Genomic DNA, 7,516 nt, shown 5'->3' with positions numbered 1-7,516 from the left:
AAAAAAAAAAAAAAAAATTGGAATATACTGCTGAAATCCTCCATAATGCCATTCCCTTTCCCTTTCTAATCTCACCCTCCACAGGTAATGACTGTCTACAATTAGGGGCATATCATCCTTCCAGATTTTTTTCAAAAAATGAGATTGTATTTCTCCCACTGTTCTTGTACTTTGCTTTCATTACTTAATATACAGTACAGGTTGAATTGTGTCCTGTCAAAATTCATATAGTAAAGCCCTAACCCCCAGTGTGTTGATATTTGGAAACAGGGCCTCTGAGGGATGATTAGGTTTATTTTATTTTATTTTTTTTTTTGAGACGGAGTCTGGCTCTGTCGCCCAGGCTGGAGTGCAGTGGCCAGATCTCAGCTCACTGCAAGCTCCACCTCCCGGGTTTACGCCATCCTCCTGCCTCAGCCTCCCGAGTAGCTGGGACTACAGGCGCCCACCACCACGCCTGGCTAGTTTTTTTGGTACTTTTTTTTAGTAGAGACGGGGTTTCACTGTGTTAGCCAGGATGGTCTCAATCTCCTGACCTCGTGATCCGCCCGTCTCGGCCTCCCAAAGTGCTGGGATTACAGGCTTGAGCTACCACACCCGGCCTGATGATTAGGTTTAGATGAGGTTAAAAGGGTGGGGCCCTTACAATGGCACTGGTGAGATACCAAGCAGAGACACCAAGAGGTTGTTCTCTTTCTCTCCTTTTCCACCACGTAAGGACACAGCAGGAAGGCAGCTGTCTACAAGCCAGGGAGAGAACTCTCACTAGGAACCAAATCAGACTGCATTTCCCAGCCTCCAAAACCCTAAGAAATAAAATTCTGTTGTTTAAGCCACCCAGTCTATGGCATTTTGTTATGGCAGCCCAAACTGACTAATATAATGCATAATGAACATTTTCCATTTTGGCTCTTCGGAGCAACTTCCTTTTTTCAAGCAGGCAAGTATTTCAGAGGGATAAGGTCCTAGAAGTGGAAGTACTAATCAAAAAGTATGCAAACTTTAAAATGTTATAAACACTGCTGACATGCCTTTCCAAGAGATGGTACCAATTTACACTCTCCGCCATATATAGTGACAATCTATTTTCCCACACCTTCATCAACACTGGATATTACAAACCTAAGCAAAAATGGTTTCATGGTTTTTAATCCACATGTATGATTATTAATGAGACTAAGCATTTTTACATATATATGTGAATTACCTATTAAGAGCCTTTGCCCATATTCCTACTGGATTATTTTTCCTATTGATTTCTAAGAGTTCATGCCTGTTATAGATATTGCAACTATTTGCTTTACTCCTTTGTCATCTGCCTTTGTTTTTTTTTTTTTGAGACTGAGTCTTACTCTGTCACCCAAACTGGAGTGCAATGGCACGATCTCGGCTCACTGCAACCTCTACCTCCCAAGTTCAAGTGATTCTCCTGCCTCAGTAACTCGGCGATTCTCTCCTGAGCAACTGGGATTACAGGCGCATGCCACCATGCGTGGCTAATTTTTGTATTTTTTTTTTTTTTTTTTTTTTGAGACTGAGTCTTACTCTGTCACCCAAACTGGAGTGCAATGGCACAATCTCGGCTCACTGCAACCTCTACCTCCCAAGTTCAAGTGATTCTTCTGCCTCAGTAACTCACCGTGCCAGGCTAATTTTTGCATTTTTAGTAGAGATAGGGTTTCACCATGTTGGCTAGGCTGGTCTGAAACTCCTGACCTCAAGTGATCCGCCCTCCTTGGCCTCCCAAAGTGCTGGGATTACAGGCGTGAGCCACCGCGCCCAGCCCTGTCATCTGCCTTTTAACTTTGTTTATGGTATTAATATATTCTTCCTTTTTAAAAAATGTGTTACGTATATATCTATAATATATACGTTAAAAATGTGTTACGTATAATCCCCATAAATATATACTAAAGCATGTAAAGCAACATTTAGAGCCAGCTTTATGAAATAAGAGGTGACAGAGAGGTGGCAGAGGTGCAGCCATTATTTCTTGAAATTTTACATGTATTTCTAAAAATATTACTTACAACAAAGGAGAGAGAAAGAAAGTGGCAGGTATGGAAGGCCCTGAAAAATGTGTTTCCTGCAGAGGAAGAAAGATGTGAGGAAAGAATGAAGGAGGGTGACCTGGGGGGAATCCCACCTGCCAGTCTGCAGTGGGGAAGGACAGATTTGGGGTGCCTGAGCTGTGAAGATAGGAAATGTAGCCAAAGGTCATGTTCAAATAAACTACTAGACATGAACTATAATCTTTCATGAAATTAGGTCTATCAATATTTTCGTTTATGGTTTCTGAGTTTTATTAAACTTGAGGTCTTTCCTACGCCAAAGTTATTTCTAAAAACCATCTTCTGGCTAGCCGCGGTGCCTCATGCCTTTAATCCCAGCACTTTGGGAGGCCAAGACGAGTGGATCATGAGGTCAGGAGTTCAAGACCAGCCTGGCCAAGATGGTGAAACCCTGTATCTACTAAAAGTAAAAAAATTAGCCAAGCGTGGTGGTGGGCGCCTCTAACCCCGGCTACTCGGGAGGCTGATGCAGAGAACTTCTTGAATCCATTAGGCAGAGGTTGCAGTGAGCTGAGATCGTGCCACTGCACTCCAGCTTGGGCGACAGAGCGAGACTCTGTCTCAAAATAACAACAACAAAAAGCTATTTAAAACCATCTTCCATATTTACATATATTTTAATATTTGTAATTTTGGCTTTGACATTTAATCTTTAAATGGAATTTACTTTTGTGAATGGTATGAGGCAGGGATCTAATCTTTTCCAAATTGAGAGGCAATCTTCCCAACAGACTTAATAACTGTCCATTCTATCATACCCTCAATTGCTGTCTTTACAATGGAACCATTTGTCGACTTTCTATTCCTAGTCCCAGATGATATATATTTTTAAAAATTTATTTTAGACATGGGGTCTATGTTGCCCAGGCTTGTCTTGAACTCTTGGCCTCAAGCAATCCTCCACTTCAGCCTCCCAAAGCACTAAGATTACACCCGTGAGCCACCGCGTCCAACCTCCAGGTGACATATTTTGATAGCTGGCTGAACAAGCCTCTCCTCAATATTCTTTTCCAAAAATGTATTGCCTGCTAGTACGAATCTATTTTCCAGGTAAGCTTTATTATTATCAGTTTGTAAAATGTACGTCGTGTTAAAAGGCTGGCCTAAACTATTAAAGGTCTCATGACTTCTTAGGTTTTTCTTATTTTTCTTATTATTATTTCTTTTTAGAGTTGGGGTCTCACTCTGTCACCCAGGCTGGAGTATAGTAGTGAGATCATGGCTCATTGCAGCCTCCAGCTCCTAGGCCCAAGTGATCCTCCTACCTCAACCTCTCAAGAAGCTAGGACTAAAGGTGTGTGCCACCACACCCAGCTTTTGCCCAAGCTGGTCTCGAAGTCCTGACCTCAAGCAATCCTCCCACCTCAGCATCCTCAGTCACTGAGATTACAGGTGTGAGCCACCATACCCCAACTCTTTTCGTCTTCTGTCATTGGAGCATCAACCTTCAGCCAGGCGATGGCTTACTTCCCAGTGAGCCACATACTATGCAGAAATCTCAAGACATCAGGGAATTTGGGGTTTATTTGTATTTATTTATTTATTTATGAGACAGAGCCTAATTCTGTTGTGCAGGCTGCAGTACAATGGTGCAATCACAGCTCACTGCAGCCTCAACCTCCTGGGCTCAAGCGATCCTCCCACCTCAGCCTCTTGAGTAGCCGGGACTACAGGCATGCGCTACCACACCCGGCCCAGGGAATTTTGTTTGAATTTCTACATCTCTTAGCAAAAACTTTCCAACACAACAATTCTACCAAGAGGTCTGAAAGGCTGCCTGTGCCTCAACCAATGTATGTCTGCAACATTCCTCCTCTTCTCCCCAAACAGCTTTTCTTTTCCTGGCTCACATCTCTCCGAGTTGTATATTCCCATACCAAATCAGAGTAAAGTGGCTCAGCACAGGATCGCATGCCAAACGATGTCATATTTTGACAGGTACTTCCAGGCAGCTTTGCTGGCCTCATGCGTTGGACAGTCTGGTGAGAGAGCTGGGGGTCTCTGGCAATTCATAATTTATTGATCTGGCACCACAGGGAACTATCAGGCTATAATGGAAAGAATATGAGACTGGAAGTTCAGGGACCTGAGTTTGAGTCCCCTTTTTACCTCTAATTAGCTGTGTAGTTCAGATTAAGTTATTCTGCCTCTCCACTGGGCCTTGGTAGCCTCATTTGTAAAATGAGATTATTAGAATACAATGGTGAGTATGGGGAAAAGAAAGAGAGATCAGCCCGTTACTGTGTCTACATAGAAGGAAGCAGACATAAGAGACTCCATTTTGTTCTGTATTTGAGATGCTGTTAATCTGTGACCCTACCCCCAACCTTGTCCTTGCAAGAGACATGTGCTGTGGTGACTCAAGGTTTAACGGATTTTGGGCTGTGCAGGATGTGTCTTTTGCAAGATGGTAAAGATAATTATCAATAAATACTAAGGGAACTCAGAGACCGGTGCCGGCGTGGGTCCTCTGTATGCTGAGCACCGGTCCCCTGGGCCCACTTTTTCTTTCTCTGTACTTTGTCTCTGTGTCTCATTTCTTTTCTCAAGTCTCTTGTTCCATCTAACGAGAAACGCCCACAGGTGTGGAGGGGCAGACCACCCCTTCATCCAGTAATGACTTTCTTTCCACCATAGGTGACCACTAAAGAATCTGAAGAAAGCTACAGATTCTCTCCCCCAGAATAATGCACTTTTGCAAATGAATATGAAATCAGGCTGGCCGCAGTAGCTCACACCTGTAATCCCAGCACTTTGGGAGGTTGAGGTGGGTAGACTGCTTGAGCTCAGGAGTTCAAAACCAGCCTGGGCAATATGGCAAAACCCCATCTCTACAAAAGTATAAAAAAAAAAAAAAAAAAAGTAAAAATGAAATCATATATTTGAAAGGGGTTCACAGATCTGATAAAGACTATTTCCCTATCCCCAGAGGCAAAATCACTGAGGCCTAGCACAAGCTTTTAAAAATAAAAGAGACAATAGAAATACATACAGAACCACAAAGCCTTGAGTAAAGTTGAATCACTTATAGAACTAAAAGCATCTCTTCTGCAGAAACTGGGGGCAAGGAGTAGTTACGTAGGGAAAAATATATGTAAGTATCAACAGAAGTTGCCCTTGATTGAAGCCTGGCTAAGCCCTTTACATTCACAGGTGGGTGGCTGAGAGTTACTACTGATTCCAGACCCAGGCTTCTAGTTCAAATTTTGGCTCTAGCATTACTAGTTGTTTGACCTGGGGCTTTGTGCCTCAGTTTCCACATCTGTAAAAAGAAATAAGAAGGGGAGAAAAACAATACCTATCTCAAGGGTTGTTAACGTACTTAGGACACTTGTAACAGGGCCTGCCACACAGTAAGCCCTAGATAACTATTAGCTTATAATAGAAATCTGACACACATTTGTTGGGTAGTTAAAACTGTAAGCTGAGGAGTTTAGAGAAATCATAAATACTTTGATGCCTTAGTTTCCCCAGACGTAAACCGAAGACAATAAAAGAATCTGCTTCATAAGTCTGTTGTGATGCTTAATGAGACTGCCACATAAAAACTCTTCCACAATGCCTGGCCCATAAGTGCTCGATAATGTGACAATGCCTGGAATATAGTAAGTGCTCAATAAATGTCAGCTGTTGTATTAACAGTTCTGGGAGGCAAAGATTACCATCACCCTTTTTTAATTCTGAAAAATAGACAACTCAGAGAGTGTTAAGTGCCCTGCCAACAAAACTATACTTAGAAAAATATTATACCAAGATTTCAACTCAGATAGGTCTGGAATCACAAGTTCTAACCACTATACTGTATACCTTCCTCTTTGAACAGGACTTAGAGAACAGAAGAGCTAATTCATACCTACTAGTTTACTAAGAGAAAGATGTTTGGAGATAACAATGCTAAATTTGGTGGATTCCCCACAGAATCAACCACGAGCTTGGCCAAAAGCCCTTCTCCGCCATGCTGGGAAATGAAAATCTGCATAGACTGAACCCTGTTCTCAACCAGTTGTCTGCTTTCGCCAAGTGGTTGTGAAACCACAGCCCTGTCACCAAAAATGGAAAAAAGAAGTCATTTTCCCCAGTAGCTTAACGAGCAAAATGAAGACTTAAAATTAAAGTAGTGATCCTAGGGCTGAGAAAAGATATCCATTGCTCCAAAGCCAAGCAGAATTGCTGTAAAACACTAACGTTACTCTTTGATTAACAAACTTTTTTTTTTAAATGAACGTGCTTATTTCTATTATTTTAGGTTACCTAACTCAGGGGTACCTCCCATTAGTAAAATAAGAGGAAGTGTGTACCAGCCTGTAGGGGAGACTCCCTGGTGGGGCACAGTGTCAGACTAAGCAAGTCCCACTGTCAACACTGATGTCCTCCCCAGTTAAATGGTAATCAAAAGTGAAAATGAAATGGACTGGCAGAAGAAACAGGACGACCAGTCGAGTCCATGCTAACCACTGATATTTCACATCTTTTCACAGTTTCTTCTAAATGCATTTTATTTTTGTATTTTTATTAAAAACTGCCCTATCAGTCAATCTCAAGTCTACCCTTCCTTTAAAAATCAGTAATAAAAAACCCCTGTAATCCTAGGCAGGTGGATTGCTTGAGCTCAGGAGTTCTAGACCTGCCTGGGGCAACATGGCAAAACCCTGTCTCTACAAAAAAACACAGAAGTTAGCCAGGGTTGTGGTGGCTGGCATCTGTGGTCCCAGCTACTCGGGAGGCTGACGTGGGAGGATCACTTAAGCCAGGGAGGCGGAGCTTGCAGTGAGCCAAGATCGCACCTCTGCAATCCAGCCTGGGTGACAGAGTAAGACCTTGTCTCAAAGGAAAAAGAAAAAAAGTAAATAATATTAAAAATAATGAAGGTCCAACTATGTACCTACCTTAGGAACAGGCATCACTGCGAAGTGATGGCAGAGGCAAGGCAGGAGTCCCTGACCTCACCTCCATTCTCTCACTGAGAAGCCCCTGCAGAAGCTGGTCAACTATCCAAGCAGTCCCTGCTTCTTCCCGGTGAAGGCCTCAGCCTCCAGCCCAGCCCCCTCCCGGGAGAGGAGGGGGAGTTTATGCAATCCAAAACCAGTTTCCAGGCCCCAGAGGTGGAAGTCTCCGGGGTGGAAGTCAGAAGCCCGCCAGGTTGTAGGCCTGGTTCTGCTCCCATCTGGCTGAATGATCCTGGTCACAACACTCGGCCTCCCTCGGCCTTAGCCTCCCTGTCTGTAAAATGAAAGGTTTGATGGAGATCATGTGCAAGCCTCCTCCTCGTTCTAATTTTCTGATACCATCATTTTTAACGTGTCTTGCAGAGATAGAAGCCCTTCCTTTCAGCAGGACATGTTGCTCCCCATTTCATGACGATCCCCCTCAATAATCCGTGTAATTTGAGAAAAGTATGATGCATCGGAACTGAAAAACAGGCTGTAGCTTTCCTGGTCACCAAA

The 7,516-nt window shown here is 43.1% G+C and overlaps 1 protein-coding gene across 1 annotated transcript in view; it reads right to left on the bottom strand.

Moving 5' to 3' along the window:
• The window catches only part of SNX10 (sorting nexin 10), an 88,033-nt gene extending 80,960 nt beyond the window's left edge, over window positions 1-7,073 (bottom strand). The window contains exon 1 of the mRNA XM_011938571.1: window positions 6,959-7,073. The gene's annotated coding sequence lies outside the window, so the exon portion shown is untranslated. The remainder of the gene's footprint in view (window positions 1-6,958) is intronic.
• Window positions 7,074-7,516: the final 443 nt, after the last annotated feature.

Source organism: Colobus angolensis, unplaced genomic scaffold, assembly GCF_000951035.1.
Source record: "Colobus angolensis palliatus isolate OR3802 unplaced genomic scaffold, Cang.pa_1.0 Scaffold175, whole genome shotgun sequence".
Classification (NCBI taxonomy): domain Eukaryota; kingdom Metazoa; phylum Chordata; class Mammalia; order Primates; family Cercopithecidae; genus Colobus; species Colobus angolensis.
This window is presented reverse-complemented; position numbering and strand designations above follow the sequence as displayed.